The following is a 25,740-nucleotide window of genomic DNA, read 5'->3' as shown; positions in this document are numbered from 1 at the left end:
TGCCAAATTGAGGAGGAATCCTTGGAATCGGAGGGGGACCACCAGCACTCGACCGGCCCCTAGTTCTGCGATCTTCTGCTCGCTGTAGAGCAGGTCATTTTCCCAATAGACCCAGTGCGTTCCTGTTTGGTCACCGGCGGCCTGGGCGGCCGTCTGCTGTCAGGTCCCCTCGAGGGAGGGACAGGTTTTCTGTTCTTGCTGGAACTGTTCCCTGGTGGGGCCCCCGTCGTGGCGCCACTGTGCAAGTTCAGGGAGTTCGCCGAGGGAGGCCATCTCGTTCTGGGGAAGTTCGGACGGCCCGGCATCTGCGTCGGGCTCCTCCTCGACCGAAGGAGGTGGGGGTTCGGGCCCCTCGGGCTCGTCGGGGGCCGCCGCTACGGTTGGTTGGTGGGCCTGGGCGGTCATGGACCGGGTGGTGGCACAGGCCCATTCAGGCAGTCCCAGCATCCCTAGGTGCTCCCGGCGCTCAACCTGGGCCCAGGGGGAACTTTCCAGGTCGTTCCCCAGGAGGCAGTCCACCGGGGCGTCGTCGCGGACGGTCACTTTCAGCAGGCCTGACACTCCTCCCCACTCGAATGGAATCCGGGCCATCCGGCACATGCTCTCGGTGTTGTCGGCCGTCCGGACGGGGCATAGTACATGAGGCAGGATCTGTTCGGAGGTCACCAGGTGGCAGCGGACAGCGGTTACGCTGGCTCCAGTGTCACGGAGGGCTTCGGCCCGGCGTCCATTAATGGTGACCCACTGCTGGTATTTCTGGTTGTTGCTCGGGATGGGGGTTTGGGGCACCATTTCTCGGCTGCCCAGGCATACGAGGGACATAGCGGCCGGCTCCCACTCGGTGGACCCGGCGTCGGGGTTCTCTTCCTCCTCTTCCCCTTCCCCCAGGGCGGCGGCTGCCAGCTGTCGGGGCGGGGGCCCGGTGGCCCCGCTTCGTCGGTTCATGGGGCAGGATGGGTCACTGGCATAGTGTCCTGGTTGTTGGCAGCTGTAGCAGGTTACCGTTGTCCGAGGTCCTGGTCGTGCTGGGGTTGTCCCCCTTCGTGCTCGGGTCGGGGATGTGCGGTTTGAGGGCGGACCCCGAGGAGGACTCCGGGGCGGCCCTGCTGTAAAGTCTCGGTTCCGGTTTGATCCCCCTCCTCCGCCGCGCTGGCTGGGGGGTCCTGTGGCGTTCCGCTGGTACTCCCCCATTGAGTTCCGGGGTACCCGGGTGTTCACCCACCGATCGGCCTCGACGGCGTCAGTTTGCTGTCGAGGAGGTGCTGTCTTAGCTCGACGAAACAGTTGTTGGAGAGATGCTCCCAGACAATGAGGTCGAACAGCTGCTCGTAGGAGGTGACCTTGCTGCCCTTGACCCACCCTTCCAGGGCTCTGCTAAAAAAGTCGACGTACTCCACCCAAGTGGTACCGGGGAGTTTCTTGCAGTCTCAGAAGCGCTGGCGGTACATTTCGGCGGTGAGGCCATAGCGGGTGAGCAGGGCCTCCTTCATGTGATCGTACGAGGTCATTACGTCGTCCGGGAGCTGTAGCAGGGTGTCTCGACCCTCGCTGAGGAATCGTCCTCATAGGCCGGCACCCCAATCCTTCCGGGGTACCCGATGGGAGGTCATGTCCACTTCGTAGGCTTTGAACCATTGTTGGATGTCGTCGTTTTTGTAGTATTCTTTGACGACATCCTTGGGGATATGTACCTTCGCCTCTGTCGGCGGAGGAGTGTCCTTGTTTCCGGGGGTGCCGGTCTCCCCCTTTTTGGACTTAAGTTCAAGTTCATTGAGGCTCCGCTCGTGCTCGAGGGTTAGCTTTTTCTCCTCCAGTTCTCTGTGCCGTTTTTTTTCCTCAATCTCTTCTTGCAACCGTAGTTGCTCTAGGGCCAACTTCTTTTCCGCCAGCAGGAGTTCTCCGTCCAGCCGGAGTCGTGCGAGTTCTAATTCATGGGTCCGGGCCCTCTCCCGCTCCCGTATCTCTTCTGGGGATAGGCCGGCTTCCACGCGGTTTCTCCCCCCATTTGCCGGGGCCGGGGTTGGTTGAAAGGATACGTTTAGTTCTGATGTTCCTTAGTTTTGGGGCGATGCTGCTTCGGACTCTACCCAGGCTCTTAGGGCTTTCTGCATGTCCTCTTTTGAGCCTAATCCGGTGGTCGAAATACCTTTGTCTTTGCAGAACTGTTTGAGTTCTTTGTGGGTATATTCCTCGAACCGTTCTTGTTGAAACCCCGCGGTCGTGGTGGTCTTCTGGCTGCTCATGGTTTTTCTGCGTCTGGTTAGGTAGCGGGTGAGTTACTTGCTGTACGATTTGCGTCCGGCTCGGATTCCATCGCTGGCCCCCAAATGTTAGAAGGCGGACCGTCGGGGAGTCGGCGGGACCACCCAGTGGGCCTCCTTACTGCAAGGAAGTAGCCGAGCGCCGCTGAGAATCCTCCGAGGAGAGGTCCTTCCCCTATAATCGTACTAGCCCAGTAACACCACCACACAGGACTCGACACGAGTATCAGTTCTCATATATCGCTATCAGTAATTATCGTAGGTTTCTTTGGCAATATGTACAGGTGGATCGAGGGATCCGCAAGAGAGTCTCAATGTCTTTGGGGGAAGGGGTAGCGGGACAGTCTCAGTTTCAGCCTGGTACGGGGGTACCCTGCGCCCAGGTATTAAGCCTCAAGCTGGGAGGGGCTCCAGGAGTTGGAGCGTCGGGTGCCGGACACAAGGGCAGCTCGAAGAGGTTGAGCCGCGAGGGAGTCAGCAGGGCTCGGCGGGTCAGTTCCGCTAGCTCGAGCCGCGACGAAGTCAGCAGGGCTCCGATGGTCATTCAGCGAGGTTGGGCCGCGACGGCGTCAGCAGGGCTCCGATGGTCGTTCAGCGAGGTTGGGCCGCGACGGCGTCAGCAGGGCTCCGATGTTTCCGTGAGGGTCTTGTTCTCAGCAAGGTGGAGCCGCGACGCAGTCAGCAGGGCTCGAGGTACAGGTCCAGAGAAGAGTCTTTTCTCCGTAGGGTCAGCCGTGATCCGATCAGCAGGGCTCTCGACTCCAGGATACAACTACTGTCCTGGTGCGGGTTCGCCCCAGATATAGGTCTGGAGCCCTTTGATGTCCGGACCCTTGCGTCCAGGGGGGGCGGAGAGGCCGGGCTGGGAGAGGCCAGACGCCCAGCGGGAGAGGCGCCAGTGCCCAGGGAGGCCGGAGAGCGGTTGCACCCAGGCGTTGGGGGACGGTAGGGGGTCCTATCGACACTCCCCTCCTCCGGGATCGGGGGATTGGTCACGTGGTGCCCCCTGGCCGGATCTTGGTGCCTCGATGTCGGGGTTTCGCTGGGGCCGCGGCCGGGGGGAGACCGGGTCACGTCGGCTAGTGTGGGTGGATGTGTACAATCCAGGGGGGACCCCGAAGGGGAAAGGGGTCCCCGGTCGGCCTGAAAAGGGGGCCAGGACCACGCCACGAGGCCGGGTCCAACATGTGAACACAGAAGTAACGTCAAATGTAAACGTCACACCACCAAGATGAGTAGCCATTTCATCGACCACCCACACACGCTTGATGACCTAAAATGGATTGTCCTAGAGACTATGGTGTCGAGGTCACCTAAGATCGAAAAACGACTTTTTGAAAAAGAAAAAAGATGGGTACATCGTTTGAAAACAAACTCAATAGGCCTGAATGACGATATCCCCTGGCTAAGTGTATTATAAACCTTTTTCCAGTGAAGCTTATGAAGAGGAACAATACCTTTTGCAAAATTCCAACACTTATAACTGACCAAAGTCATAATAGACCCGTAACTAATATAGTTTATTTGGAGACATTACCAACCTCCACAGTACGTATGCAATACTTTAGGCACCATTGAAATCAAAATCCGGACCCAATCCAGCTTTACGATTGAATATGATCTTATAATAAAAACACAATATATCTGGATACCTCTATAATGCATATACCAATCTTTAGTGTAAAATGTTTGAACACTGTTTGAAATTCGCACCCAGTGAAGTTTTATGAATTAAGAACATAATTTTCTAGACTATAGTTTGCGTGTAAAACGATTGTGGAGGCATCAATATAGCCAGTAGTCTTTCTTCACTCCATACGATAACCTTAAAAGACTATCTGAACCGGGTTGTCTTCAGCAAACAGGAAGACAGCGTCAGCACAAGTCGTGCATAGCGGAAATCTCGCTCAACTGCGTTGAAACTTTTCCTTTGAAGCCCCAAAGCGGAGCGCTTAAAGGTACTCGTACAATATTACGCATCATGCCGTTTTGGTTATTGGTCTTTATCACTAACTAACTATTGTAAGCCATGAAAATATATATAAATGGTACTAACAACTAGCTCCCCAATGGCAGAAAACTACACCGTGATTTCAATATCACTCCCTCTGAATTACATCGCTTTGTCTAAACGCTCGACACCAATTGAACAGTGATGACGATCGGCTAGTATATCTGTGTAAAAAACGAATGCTACCGATAATACTGCCAGTCTATTTTGCAATATAACGACGCACCATTACATTTGTAACTTTTCGGGCAGCGTTTTTCCATGCCATATGGTTTACAATGTTTTAAAACTTTGTTTAAAAACTTTGCCTACAACTAGATTGAATAATACGTATGGCGTTGCTTGTTGCTTTTTGGTATGTTAACAGAACCAGCAATAACATGGTCAGCCCAACATAGTAGCTTCCCATGTACCTTTTTCCTTTGGTAATAATCGGCTACCTCCATTATACCAATTAATTTTCAATCGTTTTACCTTACCACAATCTCTTTTGTGCATAACAACTGTGTAATGATACCGTACGGGAATAACTACACTTCTTTAAAGATATCCTTAACAAAACCAGTCACATTATAATACAAATATACATATAGATATCATTGAAAAGATCTGCCATTTATACTTGCTTTTGTTTTTATGTCTTTATGTGTGGATAGCTGTGTGTTCGAACACCACTTGCATTTTACTGTATCTAAAGAATTGCCATGTTGCTTTGAATTTTTTCATCATGGGTTTTAATTCTGAAATCACAGAATAAGGTTTTTGTGTTGTTTGCCCCCCTTTTTTTCTCCACCGCAGGTAATAACCTCTTTTAGGAGCTCAGCGAATCCATGTCTGAACTCCTCACCTAGACAGTGGGTAATACCCCTCTCAAACACGAATACCCTAAGGTCCTGAAGAAAGCTCACCTGACCCTACGGGGCATATGAGGAGCTGAAACATGTCGACCCACTTTTTGGACTGATTGTACAGTGGACACACTCAATGCCCGTTCTGTAAAACTTCCCTCTTTTTATTCTTCTCGCATGCACCAGACAACAATAAAAATTATAGTCCAGGTAGCATGAGGGAACATCCTTTTTAATCACACAGATTCACTGCACACGAGCACTTTATCCAATTTTTTATCTCTGATCACTACTGTGAATATCCAGTGGTTCCCTCCGGGTGGAGGAAGCACAATACTAAACCCAATGATGATGCTGTCACGTTATTTAGGCGGAGAACCAAGATATACCGCCACACGAACCATCTAAAAACGTGAATGAGGGTTTTTTAAGGAACATTTGAAAAACCACTAAACCCTGGATAACAGGTACAAGTGATCCATTCTTTTTGATGACTACAATTATCCAGGCCAGCCGTCAGCCAATCGTGGTAACACCGGTTAGCTGCGTCCACATTCGAGGATAACTGAGGTTGATGGCCAGATAACCAGGTAGAGAAAAGCCTGTGCCAAGGGCGTTTTAAAAATGTTAGTAGGGAAAATAGGATCTGTCTTAATCTGTAATTGCAGGGAGAAGAGACCAAAAAATGGTCGGTCCAGGGCTGTGGGATTGGAGTACGCATTTCGATCCGAGGAAGATTGGAAAAAAACAGGATCCAGCAAATGGCCGGCTATATGTGTCAGGTTTCGCGGCGCTTGCCGTTCCCCGCTATCCCCGCTAAAGCACACACAAATATGCCGGGATACTCACTTCCGAGTGGAGGTTGAGCCCCGGTCTAGTCCTTGGCAGCTGACGATAGGTCACAGAAGCACTTCCGGCGGAAACGCTTAAACATCGCGTTTCCCTCCGGCTCCGTGCTTCGAATCCTTCCGGATTCCCCTGGAGACGCGAAGGAAGTTCCCAGACCCCAGACGCGTCTGAATTCAGCTGTTGGTTTGCTTCCCTCACCGCGCAGGAGCGCTGTTATTTTGGTTCATTTGGTCCTCGCGCAGGAGCGCTTGTTTGTTTTACGTAGGTCTATCTGCGCAGGAGCGCCATCCCGGGCAGTTCGTGTTCTGCCTACAGTAACCCTTACCTCGCAGGCGCACTGGAAAAGGTTAAGGGTCTCATGCACAAGGAGTGCTTTACTTTGGATTTTGTGTACAGTTGTGTTGTTTCCCCTCCGCGCAGGAGCGCTGTAATGGGGTATAGCTCCACAGAGCTGGAGCATTGGTCATTGCTTAAGTTTACCTTTCAGGGATGTCACGATTTGATGTGTGCCTAAGAATTGGATGTGCAGCACGCGCAGGAGCGCTGTTCCTTATCGTTTGACGTTTGTGTATGGCACGTTGCGCAGGAGCGCTTTCCCTTGGTTCTTCTTGGGCAGCTTCGCACAGGAGCGCCTCACCTGGATTATCCTCCTTTGAAGCTGCACTGATGTCTGGGTATCGTGGTTTACAGAAGCACTGGTGAGTCCCCGGCAGGAGAACATTTTTGTGTGTGTTTTAAGGGTTGCTTAGAAGACGGGAGTGGGGTTCTTTACCAATCAGGTTATTTTCTGTTTTCCAGTGGGCACCGAGATATCCTGCTAGTTCCACCCCACTCACCAAGCCTCTACATTCTTTTCTGGCTCCTATCCCTGCGTCCATCTCATCCCTGTTGGGTCCTATATTCCACGAGGGTCAGGTGGGTACAGGGGCGGGTGCTCCTGTCGTCTCTGCGGAATCGCTTCACAAGCAGAGGTAAGTCTTGTGGGGCACCTGACAGAATTCGAAGCCCACGATAACTATTCCACCCAGACGACATGGGCGACCCGGAGGTTACCTTGCAAGACATAGCAGTCATGCTGGCTGCCATGCAAGCAGAGAACCTCAGTTTACGCCATGACATAACTGCCCTACAGGGCCAAATGGCAGCCGGGATTATCAGTCCTTGGGGAACCACCCCTAGCCCCAGAGTCATACAAGAAGGTCTGTTGAGACGGTCTACGTTTACCTTTGGGGGTCCTCCGCTGCCACCAACCAGGACACAGCCATACAAGTCGTCACCCCCCATCCTGTACAGCTGGCACCACCCGAACGCTTCTACGGTGACAGCACCAAGTACGGAATATTCATCCATCAATGCCACCTGCATTTCATGGCCAGAACCGCGGCTTTTCCCGACGATGCATCCAAGGTCGCATTCGTTCTATCTTACATGGGCGGAGACGCCGCACAGTGGTCCATTGCATTGGTAGAAAACTACGATCCTATGCTCAACCACCTGCCGACATTTAAGGAAGCCATGCGGCGTAGGTTCGCTCGTCATACCTTTGTGCAAGCCGCAGACAACGAGTTGCTCAACCTAAAACAAGGCAACCAAGACCTGCTTCATTATATCACCATGTTCAGCAGGCTTGTTATCGAGGCCCATTGGCCTGAGGATAAGAAGGTATCAGTGTTCTATCGGGGATTGCGTGATGACCTGAAGGATCTGATATCACAGCTACCCAATCCGCCTGACGAAATAGGTCCTTTCATCGATTTGGTGGTAAAAATGAACTTCCGACTACAGGAAAGAAGGACCGAGAAAGGAAAGGGCTGTGACAACCGGTTCTTGTCCTTTGGGGACAAAGGCATCGAAAAAGCCAAAGACGAATCCACTCCCCAGGGCGAGGCTCCTGAACCCATGCAGATCGGGGGCATAAGAGGGCCCTTGACCAGTCAAGAAAGAGAAAAAAGGAGGAAGCAGAACCAATGCCTGTACTGTGGGAAAAGCGGACACTTCGTCAGGGAATGTCCGGTGAAACCCCCTAAACCTAGGGGCAGAAGGCCTTTTGCGTTGCCCATCACCAAAGGCGACAAGACGGGAAACGAGACAACCCAGTAGACAATGAGATCCGTCCTCTGGGTTCTTCGTATCACACCTCAGCGATCCCTGCAGTATTCAACGGAAGTCATCATGTAGGCGTAGAAGTATCCTTACAGAATCAGGCGGGCAAAACCTGGTTGGTAACGGCCATGTTGGATTCCGGTGCGACAGGCAGCTTTATTGACACCGGTTTTTCACGTGCCTTGGGCATAAACACTGTGTCAAAAGCACAACCCGAAATGGTCAAAGCTGTTGATGGAACGGACTTGACTTCCGGCCCTATCAGGCATCAAACCGAGAACATGACTATGTCCTTTGCTAACCACCACGCCGAGTCTATCTGCTTTGACGTCATCGACGCCCCTCAATTTAAGGTTATATTGGGGTTGCTGTGGTTGGTGAAGCATAATCCCCGCATCGATTGGGTGGCCAGAATCATACACCTGGATTCGGAACACTGCCGTGGGACCTGTTATGCGAAGGACGACCTCCTGGGGGCTCGCTCCATACAAGCACGATCGCTGCCAGTACATGGCATGGGGATGGTTTCCCAAGCGGCCATACCGGAGGAATATCAGGACCTAGCGGAAGTGTTCGACAAGAAGGGAGCCAATACTCTGCCACCACATCGGTCGTTCGACTGCCAAATAGATCTGATCCCCGGCTCCACGTTGCCATGCAGCAGAATTTATTCTCTCACAGAGAAGGAGAACATCCACCTTTGATCCTATTTGGACGAGTATCTGGACAACGGTTTTATTCGCCATTCCAGGTCTCCGGTTTCCTCTCCTCTTTTCTTCATGTCGAAGAAGGAAGGGCGATCTGAGGACCTGTATAGACTTTTGAGTGATGAACGCCATCACTGTGAAGAACCGGTACCCACTACCATTGATCTCCAACCTCCTGGATCAGGTAAAAAACGCCTCAGTTTACATAAAGCTCGACCTGCGGGGTGCTTACCATCTAGTCAGAGTCCGAAAGGGTGACGAATGGAAGACCGCCTTCCGGACGAAATTTGGTCTATTCGAATACCAGGTCATGCCTTTCGGACTCTGTAACGCCCCCGCAGCATTCCAGTTCTTCATCAACGAGGTGTTGAGGGACTATATAGACGTCTTCTGTATTGTCTATATAGACGATATCTTGATATATTCTCGGACCATCGCAGAACACGTGCAGCACGTGCGTTCCGTCCTCCAACAGCTAGGAAGACATCGTTTGTACGTAAAACTGGAGAAGAGCTTTTTTCACGTCACCTCTGTTGAGTTCCTGGGGCACATCATCACTCCAGCAGGCATCCAAATGGACAACAAAAAGGTAGACGCCATCTTGTCTTGGCCTTCTCCGGATTCCGTAAAAGGGGTCCAAAGGTTCCTAGGTTTTTCCAACTACTACCGTAGATTCATCACATGCTTCTCCGAAATAGTGGCTCCTATTACACGCTTGCTGCGCAAAGGGGTGCGTTTTGGTTGGGATCAGAAAGCAGACAACGCCTTCCAAGAACTAAAAAGGCGATTTACCATAGCCCCCGTTCTGGTGCATCCTGATACCGAGCAGCCCTTCATAGTGGAGGCAGACGCCTCTAAGGACGCCATAGGGGGCGTGTTATCTCAACGAAGCACCAGCACAGGACAGCTGCATCCGGTGGCTTTTTACTCCAAGAAACTCCAACCAGCGGAACGCAACAACACCGTGTCCGACCGGGAGCTCCTAGCAATCAAAACAGCATTTGAGGAATGGCGCCACTTCCTAAAAGACGCCAAACACACAGTGACCATCTACACAGACCACCGGAAGCTCCAGTTTCTACGTTCAGCACGTGCCCTCACAGCCCGACAGCTGCGATGGACCCTATTCTTCAATGAATATAACTTTGTGATCACGTTCCGACCCGGGAAAGACAACACCAAAGTAGATGGCCTTTCACGGCTAGACGAATCCGACGAGGATGCCGAAAACGCCGAGCCTGTTCCCATAATATCGGAGAAACACTTCCAGGGCGTTGTAGCATCCTCGGACTTCCTGACTCAGGTGAAAAAAGACACGAAGCAGTCTGATCCGGTAATCCTGGCAGAGGAACACGAAGGGGTGACTTGTGTGGACAGGTTGCTGCTTAAAGAGAACGGTTGTACCTACCTAGGGTGCCCTGTCAACAAAAAGCAGTGCGCATGTGCAACGATCATGTCTTCTCCGGCCACCCTGGCTATCACAAGACGCTCGTGCTCGTACAAAGACAGTTTTGGTGGCCAACACTGGTGACCGACACGAGAACTCATGTGACAAACTGTGCCGTTTGTCTGTTGGGTAAGAACAGCTCTGAGCCTTCTGTTGGTCTGCTGCGTTCCATCCCTGTGCCACCATGTCCGTGGCACACCATCTCCATGGATTTCGTGGTTGACCTCCCACTCACCAAGACTGGGCACACCACGGTTCTCACCATAGTTGACCACCTCTCCAAGATGGCGCATTTCGTACCCTTGATGAAATTGCCCACAGCTGCGGAACTGGCCTTGGTATTCTTGGTATTCTTGCATGAGCTGGTTCGCCTCCATGGCATTCCATCGGTGGTCATAACGGCCCTCGGATCGCAATTTGTGTCCCATTTCTGGAAGGAGGTATGCAGGATCCTCGAGATGGACGTGCGCTTATCCTCAGCGTTCCACCCCCAGACCGACGGTCAGGCCGAGAGAACGAACCACACCATGGAACAGTACCTCCGTTGTTTGCTGCTGATGGTTGAGAAGGAATGGTCTGAGGTGATATGGTTGGCGGAATACGCGTACAACAACAGCAAGCATTCGGCCATTGGCATGTCCCCCTTCTTTTGTCTCCACGGCCGTCACCCTCGCACCTCTGCCTGGGAGGTACCCTGGGACAGCCAGTTGCCAACGGTACGTTCATATCATGAGTCCCTGCGCAGACTCTGGCAGCAAGCACGGTTTGAGTTGGCCAAGGCGAAGGACACCTACAAGGCGCATGCTGACGCTCATAGACAGAAGGAGCCCGAATACTGCTTGGGCGACAGGGTGTGGCTTTCCATTCGGCACCTCAACCTGCATCATCGAGAAGGTGGTCAACCCTGTGGCCATGAAGCTCTCGCTTCCTCCGCACATGCGGATCCACCCAGTCTTCCATGTCTCCCTTCTGCAGGCGGTCCGTTCTGGTAGCGCTGTTCCCTCTCCTCCTTCTCCGGTGGTGGTGGAGGACCATGTTGAGTATGAGGTCAGGGCCATCTTGGGGTCTCGTCGTATCAGGGGTAAGCTTTTCTACCTGGTGGACTGGAAGGGGTACGGTCCGGATGAGCGGTCTTGGGAGCCCTTTTCCCATGTACGCCATGCTCCCGTTCTGGTCCGTGCTTTTCATCTGAGTCACCCTCTGAGCCCTTGCCCTGCCTCCCCTTTCTGAGTTTCGGGGGTGTTGGGGGGGACCTGTTTTGGGAGGGGGTACTGTCAGGTTTCGCGGCGCTTGCCGTTCCCCGCTATCCCCACTAAAGCACACACAAATATGCCGGGATACTCACTTCCGGGTGGAGGTTGAGCCCCGGTCTAATCCTCGGCAGCTGACGATAGGTCACAGAAGCACTTCCGGGGGAAACGCTTAAACATTGCGTTTCCCGCCGGCTCCGTGCTTCGAATCCTTCCGGATTCTCCTGGAGATGCGAAGGAAGTTCCCAGAGCCCAGACGCGTCTGAATTCAGCTGTTGGTTTGCTTCCCTCGCCGCGCAGGAGCGCTGTTATTTTGGTTCATTTGGTCCTCGCGCAGGAGCGCTTGTTTGTTTTACGTAGGTCTATCTGCGCAGGAGCGCCATCCTGGGCAGTTCGTGTTCTGCCTACAGTAACCCTTACCTCGCAGGCGCACTGGAAAAGGTTAAGGGTTTCATGCACAAGGAGTGCTTTACTTTGGATTTTGTGTACAGTTGTGTTGTTTCCCCTCCGCGCAGGAGCGCTGTAATGGGGTATAGCTCCACAGAGCTGGAGCATTGGTCATTGCTTAAGTTTACCTTTCAGGGATGTCACGATTTGATGTGTGCCTAAGAATTGGGTGTGCAGCACGCGCAGGAGCGCTGTTCCTTATCGTTTGACGTTTGTGTATGGCACGTTGCGCAGGAGCGCTTTCCCTTGGTTCTTCTTGGGCAGCTTCGCGCAGGAGCGCCTCACCTGGATTATCCTCCTTTGAAGCTGCACTGATGTCTGGGTACCGTGGTTTACAGAAGCACTGGTGAGTCCCCGGCAGGAGAACATTTTTGTGTGTGTTTTAAGGGTTGCTTAGAAGACGGGAGTGGGGTTCTTTACCAATCAGGTTCTTTTCTGTTTTCCAGTGGGCACCGAGATATCCTGCAAGTTCCACCCCACTCACCAAGCCTCTACATTCTCTTTTCTGGCTCCTATCCCTGCGTCCATCTCATCCCTGTTGGGTCCTATATTCCACGAGGGTCAGGTGGGTACAGGGGCGGGTGCTCTTGTCGTCTCTGCGGAATCGCTTCACAAGCAGAGGTAAGTCTTGTGGGGCACCTGGCAATATGGGTGACCACAGGCACATGCTGCCTCAATTGGAAGGCTTCTAGGTCTGCCAGAAAACTGACGATCTCCACTCTTTCTCCATTCTCAAAATGGAGGTTTAGATCACCCAGAATAGTAAAATTCTGCTGTCTTTCTTCTATTACCTTGTATGTTTGTTACCTGCTTTCTGCCAAGTGTGCCCTGTGATTTCCTTCCTTTCCTGTCAAGCCCTCCTCATTGTTCGCTCCTTGTCTATTGTGCTTGTGTTTAATTCTAACTCCTTGCTGTTACTGCCTTGCGTGTTCCTGTTTGACCGCCAGGATCCGTGGGCACAGCTGACTATCTAGGTGGTGTTTCTTGTTCACTGTGAGTATTGTCTTTGAGTTGCATTTATAACATCACCATAGGTATAAGCTCCACAGACCCCTCCTTTGCATGCATTTACTATATGTTGGTATTTGCAATCAGTATCTGTAACAGCAATTGTGGGTGAGGAACTTACTGAGCTTCAGTCTTACCGTGTGGAACCCCTGAGTGCTTCACCCCACACTCCCTTTCATTGTTAATGGTGTATTTTATATATGTCCTGTACGTCTGTACTGGGTGTAGTTAGGCTGAATTCTAAATTGCCTTGTGAGTGCCCTTCCTTTCTGAGTATTAACCATCTTGTTCACTTGTACAGGCTTCCCCTTTGGATCCCTTGTCCTCCTCAGACTTCCTGTGTGATCCTGGGCAGCGCTGTACTCCTTTGTGTACGTTTTCTACCCCGTTCCCAGTCCATGCCCAAGTCCCTGACTAACTTCCTGACACAGTCCCTGACAAGAGTCCCTGGATCCCAGCTATAGCCCCATGTATGCCGGGGGTCCGAGCCGGGGTCCTTAAGCCCAGCCATAGCCCCCATGTTTGCAGGGGGGGCCAGCAGGGATCCTGGATCCCAGCTATAGCCCCCATGTATGCAGGGGGTCCCAACAGGGGTCGTGAATTCCAGCTATGGCCCCCAGATCTGCAGTCCGGACCTCTATTCATAGTCACTCTTTGCCCCTCAAGTGCTGGTTTCTTGCAGAATGCAGCATCTGCTTCACAAGACGTGCTGCTTCTAGACACGGGGCATGTCACAGAGGGCATGTTACAGAGGCATGTCACAGAGGGCATGTTACAGAGGCATGTCACAGAGGGTATGTCACAAAGGGCATGTAGCTGCTGCACTGCATAGCGAAGCAAAGGCTCTACGCGCCTGCATCGTTGTGGAGAGGGGACATGGAAGAAAAGTAGAAACAGGGAAAGGAGGAGGAAGAAAAAAAGATAGAGCCATAGTACGGAGTGAAGTGAAATAAAGGTTAGAAGAGTAAGGTTTAAGAGGAGAGAAAGGTGGGAGGAGGAAGACAAGAGAGAGAGGAGGAGAATGTAGAGACAGTTTAAGAGAGAGGAAGATAAAAAGCAAGAGAGGGAAACGGAAAACCGAGTGAAAAGGGGAGGCAGAAAGAGAAGAGCAGAAGTAAGGGAGACATTGAAAGAAAGTGGCATCCATGAATAAAGAGAGAGAAGCATAATGAGAATTAACAAGCATTTGCAATGCAATAGGTCTCGCATTTGCGAGCGTTTATGCTAATGGCTTTGTAAATGACAATGCTTTTTATTTATGAGCCCCCCCGACCCTAACAACAATGCCAATAGTCAAGTAATAGGCACATCCGTTGTTATGTGAACCCCTCTGGATGGCCTGAATTGTTACTATACATAAACAACATTATAGCTTATGTAAACCAACCGTTAAGGTTTTATGCCGTGGACATCCTGCACTCAAGCATTTCAGGGGCTCTTACATGTCATGATGAAGCAAATGGAGGCAAAGTGGGATCAAACAACTGTCTTGGATCACACAATTTGGTTAAGAGCGAAGACAGGATTGATTCCAGGTTTTCAGGTTTCTCACTGTGCAATTGTATTTTATTCCAGTTGAATAATCAAGTTACTTCCTTTGTACTCTTGACTCAGCCAGGGTCCTGATAGCAAGCAGAGAAGGCTTACCCCTCGGAGTGGTAAAGGGAAAGTGACTCAGATGCAGGATAACACAGGACTGCCAAATGTATGATTCTTATAGAGGAATGAAACCCTTAAATTCCTCCACTGCCCACACAAAATACATACTTCGCTTCCTCTACACCCACTTCACACCTCCATGCCCTACCCCATCCCTGTGGCCCTCGATCACACCATAAACCAAACTCTTTGGCCCTCTCGTGAAACGTTTGCGTGTAACTTTGCTCCAGGTGCATGGAGCTGAGTAAAACTTGAAATCATCATTGGAAACTTTGCCATCATAAAAACACCTCTTTTCATAGCATCCTTTATTCATAGCATCCTTTTTTCATAGCATCCTTTTTTCATAGCGTCCTTTTTTATAGCATCCTTTTTTCATAGCATCCTTTTTTTCATAGCATCCTTTTTTCATAGCATCCTATTTCATAGCATCCTTTTTTGAAAGCATCCTTTTTTCATAGCATTCTTTTTTCATAGCATTCTTTTTTCATAGCATCCTTTTTCATAGCATCTTTTTTTCATAGCAGCGCTTTCTCTTTCTCACATATTTTCGAGGCACTGCATGTTAGGTGGACTTTCTTCTTCATCTTACTCCTGCCCTTTTCTCTACTCTTTAACTTAAGCAGTCAGTATGTATTCGAAAGTCTGTTGCCAGGTGACGGACAGGTGCATGGCTACCATCCCACGTGGGCACATGGCACACTATTTACTAGGGTTTTGTCAGTAATGTGGCCACTATGAAGGTCACAATTTCTCATTTTTGTTTCAAATCTGCTGGTGTGTCTATTCCAGCCATTGCTTATATCACCAGCGATCGCTTGACACCAGAGTTTCACGACGAGCTAATCTCGTGCCCTTGTATTGCCCACTGGCTGCCGCCTCAGTCCAGCAGAAGTACCTGTGTTGGGCAGGAACTGTATCTGTGTGTGTGCTGCTCTTTGTAGGGCACACACTACTAGGGAACAGAGGACATTTAGGTGAAAGAGTAGGAGGGGAGTCAGAAACCCGAGGAGAGGAGTCTGGAAGGGGAGGAATGTCTTTGGCCCAAGTATTGAAGGGCGCGGCCAGCGGAGGTCGCGATGCCCTGGAAGGAGTGGTGAAATTCATGTAACCCCCGTCTGAATATGCAGCTCTTATGTGGCGCGTCTAACAAGTCGACCACAACACAACTTAAAAATGAGGCTGCATTTAAGATTGCTAGTTATAAAAAATACATTTCTTACCTGTAACCCCAGCGCCCCCGAGTGATAGGTTGAGTTTTGGAAGGCCAAGTGCCAAAAAAACAGCCAGCGCTTCTTGTCTTGCTTCAGCTGCCACCTGTCTGTCTCACACGCCACACCAGCTGATCTATCTTGTATGAGATGATTTTTCTGTTTTTAAATCGTTCCTAATTACAAATGGTGACAGTGGATCAGGACATTCCTGGAAGGCGCTCTCAGTCGGTTCGCCTATCCCATTATACCGCACCCAATATGAGAACAGCATGTGGAGTACCGCGAGATCTTCACTATCCCCGCACCTGTTCAACTTGTTTCACTCCCACTAGGAAGGTGTGCACTTTTAATTACTTCATTATTTATGTATTTATGTTGCTGCTGAATGTAGTTTGCTTCTTTTATGTGTTTAATGAAAACCGACATTTCAGGTTCTGTCGTTCTTCACAAATTATAATAACACCACAAAAAGAAGACGTGAGGCGCTGGAGCAGGGCTCTGCCTTCTTATATTAGACATACTTGATAACAGGTTAATTTATCACCTATGTAAAGGATTAGATGAGAAGACGCTCTTCTGTACCAGCTCCCTGGGGAGGGCAGGGCAGCGAGGATGCGAGGATTGTCTGCAGCATTGAATATTTACCTCCCCCGCCAGCCATGCGGCCTCAGCAGCTCGCTCCTATTTCTAGGAGCATCTGTGCCATTTAGACATGAAGGACCTTGCCTGTTCCAACAATATGGAGCCACGTATTTTCAGTAAAATTAAGACGTGCAGTGTAAGAACCGAAGTAAATGAGCCAGTGTAGGAGAGTAGGATCTGCTTCACATGGGTACCCCCACTTTTTGCTGCTGTCTCACTGTTTTTCGACCTTAGTCTGGCTGTGGCCCTGCTAATCAGGACCACAGCCTAGCTGCTTCCTCTCTAAAATGGTTTCCATGTACATTAGGTACATATCTAATTGGAATCTGGAGTGCCTTATAAGCCCCTAGTATATGGTAAACTATGTACCTAGGGCATAGGAACCTCAGAGGCCTACCAGGGGCTGCAGCATGTATTATGCCACCCCTGGTAAGCACTCCAAAATGGCACCACAGGTCTGCTACTGCAACCTGGGTAAGGGTGTGCTTGCACCCCTTACAGTGGTATAAGCTACCTATATCACTACCTTATACAGACACATATAAACCTATAAGCCAATCCTATGGCAGACCTTGACAATCCTGAAGGCAGAGTTCTTGGTTTTGTGTGAGAGGGTGCCCAAGCATGAGCTGAGCCCCTCTGCAGCTTACGGAAATACTTCCTTATGACTGTTCTGTGATACAGCCATACCATATACTCTTAAGTGCATTATAACCTCGCGGTAAATTCTAACTTTGGAATGGCTGCATCAAAACATGTCGTTTATTGGCATCATGGACTCCTATATTCAGAGAGTAGAGACCCCAAGCCTGGTGCATCTTGGAGGTTGGTTATAAGTTTAGGGGTTTCCTATTGACACTAGCCCATGATATTCCCCTAGCAGGACACCTGGGCCAGAACAAGACTTGGGACAGAATTGTTCCTCACTTTCACTAGCCCCACATGTCTGAAGACACAAAGGAGTTTTGTCGCTCCTGTGTAACCTGCCAAGCCAGTGGCAAAGCAGGCGGCATCACAAAGGCCCCCCTGATACCACTACCTTTGGTGGGGGTTCCCTTTGAGAGGGTTGGGATTGACATTGTTGGTCCCATGGATCCTCAAACAGCATCTGGGCACAGATTTATACTGGTGGTTGTTGATCATGCCAGCAGGTATCCTGAAGCAATTCCCCCGAGGACCACTACAGCACCTGTAGTGGCAAGAGCTCTCCTGAGTGTGTTCTCAAGAGTAGGCTTTCCAAAGGAGGTAGTATCTGACAGGGTTGCAAACTTTATGTCAAGTTACTTAACTGCTATGTGGATGGAGTGTGGAGTGAATTACAAATTCACCACACCCTATCACCCACAATGCAATGGTTTAGTTGAAAGGTTCAACAAAACCTTAAAGGGCATGATCAAAGGACTCCCAGGGAAGCTTAGGCGAAAATGGGACCTTCTCTTGCCCTGCCTTTTATTTGCATACAAGGAGGTGCCTCAGAAGGGGGTTGGCTACATTTGAACTTCTGTTTGGTCACCCTGTCAGAGGTTCATTGTGTTTGGTGAAGGAAGGATGGGAGTTACCTCTCAAGCCCCCAAAGCAAGACATAGTGGACTACGTACTTGGTCTCCGCTCCAGGATGGCTGAGTACATGAAAAAGGCAAACAAAAACCTTAAGGCTAGCCAGGAACTGCAAAAAGCCTGGCATGACCAAAAGGCTGTTCTGACTGTTTACCAGCCAGGATAGAAAGTGTGGGTGCTGGAGCCTGTGGCCCCAGCAGCTCTCCAGGACAAGTGGAGTGGGCCCCACACTATTGTTGAACAGAAAGGGGAGGTTACCTATTTGGTAGACCTTGGAACCCCTAGGAGTCCCCATAGGGTTCTCCATGTCAACAGGCTGAAGCCATATGTGGACAGGGCTGACATGGGCTTGCTCATGGCAACTGATGAGGGACAGGAGGAAGAGAGTGACCCACTCCCTGACCTCCTCTCACAGAACCCTGATGATGGGTCAGTTGATGGTGTAGCCCTGGCAGGCAGCCTCACTGCCCAGCAGCAAACTGATTGCAGACAGGTTCTCAATCAGTTCAGACACATGTTCTCACTGACTCCAAGTCAGACTACCTGGTGCACTCATGAAGTGGACACTGGGGACAGTCTGCCTATTAAAAATAAGATTTATAGGCAACCTGACCATGTCAGGGACTGTATCAGGACAGAAGTCCTGAACATGTTGTATTTGGGTGTGATTGAACCCTCAGATAGCCCTTGGGCTAGTCCAGTGGTCCTTGTGCCAAAACCTCACACCAGTGGTGGAAAAAGAGAGATGAGGTTTTGTGTGGACTGCAGGGGTCTCAATGCAGTCCCTAGGACTGATGCCCATCCCATACCAAGGGCAGATGAGCTCATAGATACTTTGGCCTCAGGCAAGTACCTTAGCACATTTGACCTGACAGCTGGCTACTGGCAGATCAGGCTAGCTGATTATGCAAAGCCAAAAACAGCATTTTCTACCCCTAGTGGGCACTATCAATTTGTGGTAATGCCCTTTGGTTTGAAGAATGCACCTGCCACTTTCCAAAGGTTGGTGAATACAGTTCTCACTGGCCTGGAAGCCTTTAGTGCAGCATATCTAGATGATATTGCTGTCTTTAGCTCCACCTGGGAGGATCACCTGGTCCACTTAAGGAATGTTTTGGAGGCCCTGCTGAAAGCAGGCCTAACTATCAAGGCTACTAAGTGCCAGATAGGGCAGGGCCAGGTTGTGTACCTGGGCCACTTTGTAGGTGGAGGCCAGGTTCAACCATTGCAGAGCAAGATCCAGACCATAATGGACTGGGTTGCTCCAACTACTCAGACTCAGGTGAGAGCCTTCTTAGGCCTGACTGGGTACTATAGGAGATTTGTCAAAGGGTATGGATCAATAGTGACACCCTTGAATGACTTACCTTCTAAGAAGATGCCCAAAAAGGTTCAGTGGACAGCTAGCTGTCAAAAGGCATTTGATGACCTGAAGCAGGCCATGTGTACTGCTCCCATTCTGCAGAGTCCTGACTACTCCAAAAAGTTAATTGTTCAAACTGATGCATCTGAATTGGGGGCAGGGGCTGTACTGTCACAATTGAATGAAGAAGGTCAGGATCAGCCAATAGCTTTCATAAGCAGAAGGCTGACCCCTAGAGAGAAACGATGGTCAGCCATATAGCGGGAGGCGTTTGTTGTGGTTTGGGCTCTGAAGAAGTTGAGGTCATACTTATTTGGTACTCACTTCATTGTTCAGACAGACCAGAAGCCCCTCTTATGGGTAAAACAAATGAAGGGTTGTGAGAAGTTGGCCTGGCATATGCTGGTCACTAGTTATAGTGGCCACCTTGCACCAGTCCAATTTGACTCTTATGGTAGATAGGTTTAAGACAACCTTTTAATGAAAGCTATCCTAGTGGTAGCTGTGGAGAGCAGGCTAAGTATCAGAGGAATGTAAAACAGCTTGTTTTACCTTATAATCTCTTGAATTACCAAATGAAAAGACACCACACAGGTATATATATATCAAATATATATGTGTTTATTTCTAGACACACTCTACTAATCTCTTTATGAGATTAGAAGCCAGGAACACATTCAAATATCAACGTTTCACAATAAGTTAAGCACAAATATGGCTGGAGCCCTAGGGGCGTACCAGACCATATACTAAAAAAGAAGTTTAGGAAAGTCGACTTGCAAGGGGACAAGGCCTAGGGCCTGTAGAATCGCTGGGGCTTCACTAATCCACCCAAGGCAGGTAAGTAAAAGACCAACGGGAGACGCGTGCAGTGTAAGAACACAGCCGCGGGTTCCCTATTGATTTCAATGGAGCAAGTCGCAGTTGGATTTTTAAAGTTTTAGTGTACTTTGATGCGTGTGCGTAGCGCTGCCCTACTTCGCCTACTTCGGAAAGTGCGAAGCAGGCAGCGCTACGTACACTACGTGGGCGAAGCGTAGTGCTACGCCCGGGGTTAGTTTTGACTCTTCGCTCACGAGGTCCAGGAGAGATCAATGATGACCAGCAGCTGGATTCGCAGTGTCCCACGACGTCTACAGCTGACTGACGTGTCAGCAACCAGATTGGAGCCAACAAGCCCTGGCAACAGCAAGTCTCTTGAAAAAAGAATAAAGTCGATGGTGCAGACCAGCAAGGTCTGAGGGACTCACCCAGTGAGGGTGAGTGAGGGCAGGCCTGGAGCAACCAGGGGAGCCCTTTGGTGTGATAAGAGAGTCTTTAGGGGACCCAAAAGCCAATGGGCAAGGGATTGCGAAGACGCCTTGTGAGGAAATGCTTTACAGGAGCCCACGGTCACTCAGGATGGGGTAGGCCTCTGATTTTCAACTTGCTGGAGGATTGGGCCACAAATGGTCCAAAGCACAAGTTCGTAGAACGTTGTGAAGAGATTGCACTCGACAATAGTGCACGGTTCACAGGTATTGCAGTTCCTCGTCACTCATGGGGTCCACTCGCCTCAGCTCTGCTGGGGACTCACAATGGATGTCGAGAAGTCAGCAAATCCACTTCCAGGGCTGCAGGGACTTCGGACTCCATTGGGAGCGGTAAAGTTTGTGGCCGCTGATTCAAGTTTTTGGTGCCTGCCAAGCAGGGGAGTCACTCCTTGACTCCAAGGGAGATTCGTCCGTCTTCCAAAGGTAGTGGAACGTCGACGGGCCAGGATTCTTCTTGTAAAGCGTCGTCCAGGGATATCTAACTTGCAATGGCAAGGGTTCCCTAATTTATACTAAAGGGAAGGGAGGGACAAGCTCTATGACCACTCCTCTGGAAGGGTGAGGGGAGTGGGTGGTTACACCCACTTCTCTTTTTCCAGTATTGCGCCAGAGCAGGGGCAGGCAGCCCCTGAACCGGTTTGAGCTGGCATATGCACAGAGGAGCCTACTGCTCCCCAGTGCAGGACTTCAAAGCACTCTAAGAGTGCACCCACCCAGTCCCAATACACTAAATCCTGTCTGGAAGGTGGTGAAACCTCCCTGTGACAGGATGCCTATTGTTGGGCCTCCTCTACTGTGAGTTTCAGTGAGCAGCAGGAGGGCAGCCCAGTGTCTGTGCTGGTGGCATCCATTTTGTGTTTCTACAGTGGGTACATGTTGTCCCCTCTAGAAGGGTGGGATCATATTCCCACACCAGTTACTGGTCTGGGGGTATGATTCCAAGTTGTTTGACACCACATGTTTTGATGCAGTCATTCCAAAGTTAGCATTTACCGATAGGTTATAATGCACTTAAGAGTATATGGTTTAACCGCATCCACAAGCAGCCACAGGATATATACCCTGCCAGCTGCAGAGGGGCCCTGCTCAGGCAGAGGCACCCCCTCACATTGTAAACCAAGCACCCTGCCCTCAGGATTGATAGGGCCTGGCTTAGGGGTGACTGATAGGTTTATATGTGTGTGTATGATTTGATATAGGGAACCTATACCTCAGTGAGGAGTGCTATCACAACCTCACCCAGGCTGCAGTAGCAGGCCTATGGTGTCAGATTTAGTCTGCTTCCCAGGGGTGGCATAATACATGCTTCAGTCCCTGGTAGGCCTGTGAAGTACCTATGCCCTTATACTAGGGGCTCATAAGGTACCACAGTATCCAATCACTAGTGCATCTAAAATGCACTCCAAGTTCTTTAGAGAGAACAGAGAGACTGGGGCCCTGATTAGCAGGGACCCAGCCGGACTATAGCCAGAAGCCAGTTTTAACATTAGAAAAAAGTGGGGGCAACATACGTGCAGATCCTACTCTTCTACACAACCCCCCCCCCCCGCCCCCCCCCCCCAAGCGCAGGGACACTAAACTAACCTGGACCAGTTGAGTCTTCGTGTTCTAAGTGGAAATACCTTGAGAGTCCATCTGCATTGGCATGTTGGGTCCCAGGTCTATGTTCCACTGTATAGTCCATCCCCTGTAGGGAAATGGACCACCTTAGCAGTTTAGGATTTTCCCCTTTCATCTGTTTGAGCCATAGGAGGGGCTTGTGGTCAGTCTGAACTATGAAGTGAGTGCCAAACAAGTATGGCCTCAGCTTCTTCAGGGCCCACACCACAGCAAAGGCCTTCCTCTCTATAGCTGACCAACGTTTCTCTCTAGGGGTCAGCCTTCTGCTTATAAAACCTACTGGCTGGTCTTGACCTTCCTCATTCAGTTGAGGCAGTACAGCTCCCACACCCAGCTCTGAAGCATCTGTTTGGACAATGAACTTTTTTGTGTAGTCTGGACTCTGTAAGATGGGGGCAGTGCACATGGCCTGCTTCAGGTCATCAAATGCCTTTTGACAGCTAGCTGTCCACTGAACCTTCTTTGGCATTTTCTTTGAGGTAAGATCATTTAAGCGGGTCTCTATAGATCCATATCCCTTAACAAACCTCCATAGTACCCAGTCAGGCCTAAAAAGGCTCTAACCTGTGTCTGGGTGGTTGGAGCTACCCATTCCATTATGGTCTGGATTTTGCTCTGCAATGGTTGAACCTGGCCTCCACCTACAAGGTGGCCCAGGTACACAACCTGCCCTATCAGGCACTTAGTGGCCTTGATAGTGAGGCCTGCTTTCTGCAGGGCCTCCAAAACATTTCTGAGGTGGACCAGGTGATCCTGACAGGTGGAACTAAAGACAGCAATATCATCTAGATAAGCTGAGCAATAAGTTTCCATAACTGTCAGAACTTTGTTCACCAACCTCTGAAAAGTGGCAGGTGCATTCTTCAAACCAAAGGGCATCACCGCAAAGTGGTAGTGCCCACCAGGGGTTGAAAATGCTGTTTTGGCCTTGGCATCATCAGCTAACTTGATTTGTCAGTAGCCAGCTGTTAGGTCAAATGTACTCAGATATTTGGCTGAGGCCAAAGTATCAATGAGCTCATCTGCCCTGGGAATTGGATAGTCATCAGTCCTGGTGACTGCATTGAAGCCTCTGTAGTCAACGCAAAACCTCATTTCTTTCTTACCACCCTGTGTATGAGGTTTAGGCACAAGGACCACTGGACTAGCCCAAGGGATATCTGAAGGCTCAATCACACCTAGCTCCAACATTTTCTGGACTTCAGTCCTGATACAGTCCCTGACATGGTCAGGTTGCCTGTAGATTTTACTCTTGACAGGCAGACTGTCTCTAGTGTCCAACTCATAGGTGCACCAGAAAGTCTGACTAAGGGTCTGGCTAAACATATGTCTGAACTGCTGCAGAACTTGTCTGCACTCAGTTTGCTGATGGTCAGTGAGGCTGCTTGCCAAAGCAACCCCATCTACTGACCCATCATCAGGGTTATGTGAGAGCAGGTCAGGGAGAGGGTCGCTCTCCTCCTCCTGCTCCTCATCGGTTGCTATGAGCAAGCCCATGTCAGCCCTGTCCACATATGGCTGTAATCTGTTGATATGGAGCACCATAAGGGGGCTCCTGGGAGTTCCAAGGTCCAGCAAGTAGGTGACTTCTCCCTTTTTCTCAACAATTGTATGGGGGCCACTCCACTTGTCTTGGAGTGCTGCTGGGACCACAGGCTCCAACACCCACACTTTCTGGCCTGACTGATGGACAGTCAGTACAGCCTTTTGGTCATGCCAAGCTTTTTGTAGTTCTTGGCTTGCCTCCAGGTTTTTGGTTGCCTTCTTCATGTGTTCAGCCATCCGGGAACGGAGACCAAGTACATAGTCCATCACATCCTGTTCAGGAGGTTTGAGAGGTAACTCCCATCCCTCCTTCACCAAACATAATGGACCTCTGACAGGGTGCCCAAACAGAAGTTCAAAAGGGCTGTAGCCAACCGTGGGACCTCTCTGTATGCAAACAGAAGGCAGGGAAGTAAAAGGTCCCATTTTCGCCTAAGCTTTTCTGGGACGCCTTTAATCATTCCCTTTAGGGTTTTGTTGAACCTTTCAACTAACCCATTGCATTGTGGGTGATAGGGAATAGTGAACTTGTAGTTTACACCCCACTCCTTCCACATTGCTTTTAGATATCCTGACATGAATTTGGTACCTCTGTCAGATATAACCTCCTTAGGGAAACCCACTCTGGAGAAAACTCCAAAGAGGGCTCTTGCCACCACAGTGGCTGTGGTGGTCCTGAGGGGAATTGCTTCTAGGTACCTGGTGGCATGATCCACTACCACCAGGATAAACCTGTGCCCAGATGCTGTTGGAGGGTCAAGGGGACCAACAATGTCAATCCCTACCCTTTTAAAGGGTACCCCCACCACAGGTAGTGGTATCAGGGGGGCCTTTGTTGTGCCACCTGACTTGCCACTGGCTTGGCAAGTGACACAGGAGTGACAAAACTCCTTGGTGTCCTCTGACATGTGTGGCCAATGAAAATGTGGAACAAGCGTGTCCCAGGTCTTGTTTTGGCCCAAGTGTCCTGCCAATGGGATATCATGTGCTATGGTCAAGAGGAACCCTCTAAACTTCTGAGGTATTACCAACCTCCTGGTGGCTCCAGAGGTAGGATCTCTAGCCTCAGAATATAGGAGTCCCTCATCCCAATAAACTTTATAGGACCCACTAGCACTCCCAGCAGCCTCAGCAGCAGCCTGCTGTCTGAGGGGTTCAAGAGAGGGGCAGCACTGTTGCTCCTTACCCAGATCTTCCCTGGAAGATCCTCCTGCCCCCAAGAACTCAACCTGATCAGGCTCAAGTTCCTCTGGGGTAGTTCCTTCTTCAGGATCTGCTTCTCCTCCCTCAGGAGGGGAATCTGAGTTCTGAGACAGAGGGGAAGGCACTGCCTTAACCCTACTGCTCCTCCTCTTGGGTAGCATCTGGTCCATAGTTTCAGGATCCAGCTTTATGCATTTTGGCCTGTGACCTGGTCACAGCAAATACCTCAGCAGGTATGCCCAACATCTCAGCATGGGTGCATAACTCTACTTCAGACCAGGCTGAAGTCTCCAGATCATTGCCCAATAGACATTCGACAGGGAGGTCTGCACTGACTAGTACCTTCCTGAGGCCAGTTACCCCTCCCCAGGAGAAATTCACAACTGCCAGACTATGGTTGGTCCTAACATTGCTTGCATTGGTAACCTGGTACATTTCACCCAGGATGATCTGTGCAGGGTCCACTAGATCCTCTGCCACCATGGTGACACTAGCACCTGTGTCCCTGAATGCCAAAGCCTGTTTGCCATTTATGATAGGCTGCTGTTTGTATTTGCCCAGATTTCTGGGGCTCACTAGGAAGGACATGCCAAGGTCTCCCTCACTAACCAGCAATGCCTAAGTGGGTACTCTGACTAGGCCAGAGTCCACATCAGAACCCAGGGTCAACCTACTACACCCTTATTCTGTGAA

General features: G+C 50.3%; 1 protein-coding gene across 1 annotated transcript in view; it reads right to left on the bottom strand.

The window, feature by feature from the left end:
* LOC146829918 (4-galactosyl-N-acetylglucosaminide 3-alpha-L-fucosyltransferase FUT6-like) overlaps positions 1-16,066 on the bottom strand; it is a 214,921-nt gene extending 198,855 nt beyond the window's left edge. The window contains exon 1 of the mRNA XM_085604190.1: positions 15,814-16,066. The gene's annotated coding sequence lies outside the window, so the exon portion shown is untranslated. The remainder of the gene's footprint in view (positions 1-15,813) is intronic.
* Positions 16,067-25,740: the final 9,674 nt, after the last annotated feature.

The sequence above is a fragment of the Triturus cristatus genome, chromosome 5_1 (assembly GCF_964204655.1).
Source record: "Triturus cristatus chromosome 5_1, aTriCri1.1, whole genome shotgun sequence".
Lineage (NCBI taxonomy): Eukaryota > Metazoa > Chordata > Amphibia > Caudata > Salamandridae > Triturus > Triturus cristatus.
This window is presented reverse-complemented; position numbering and strand designations above follow the sequence as displayed.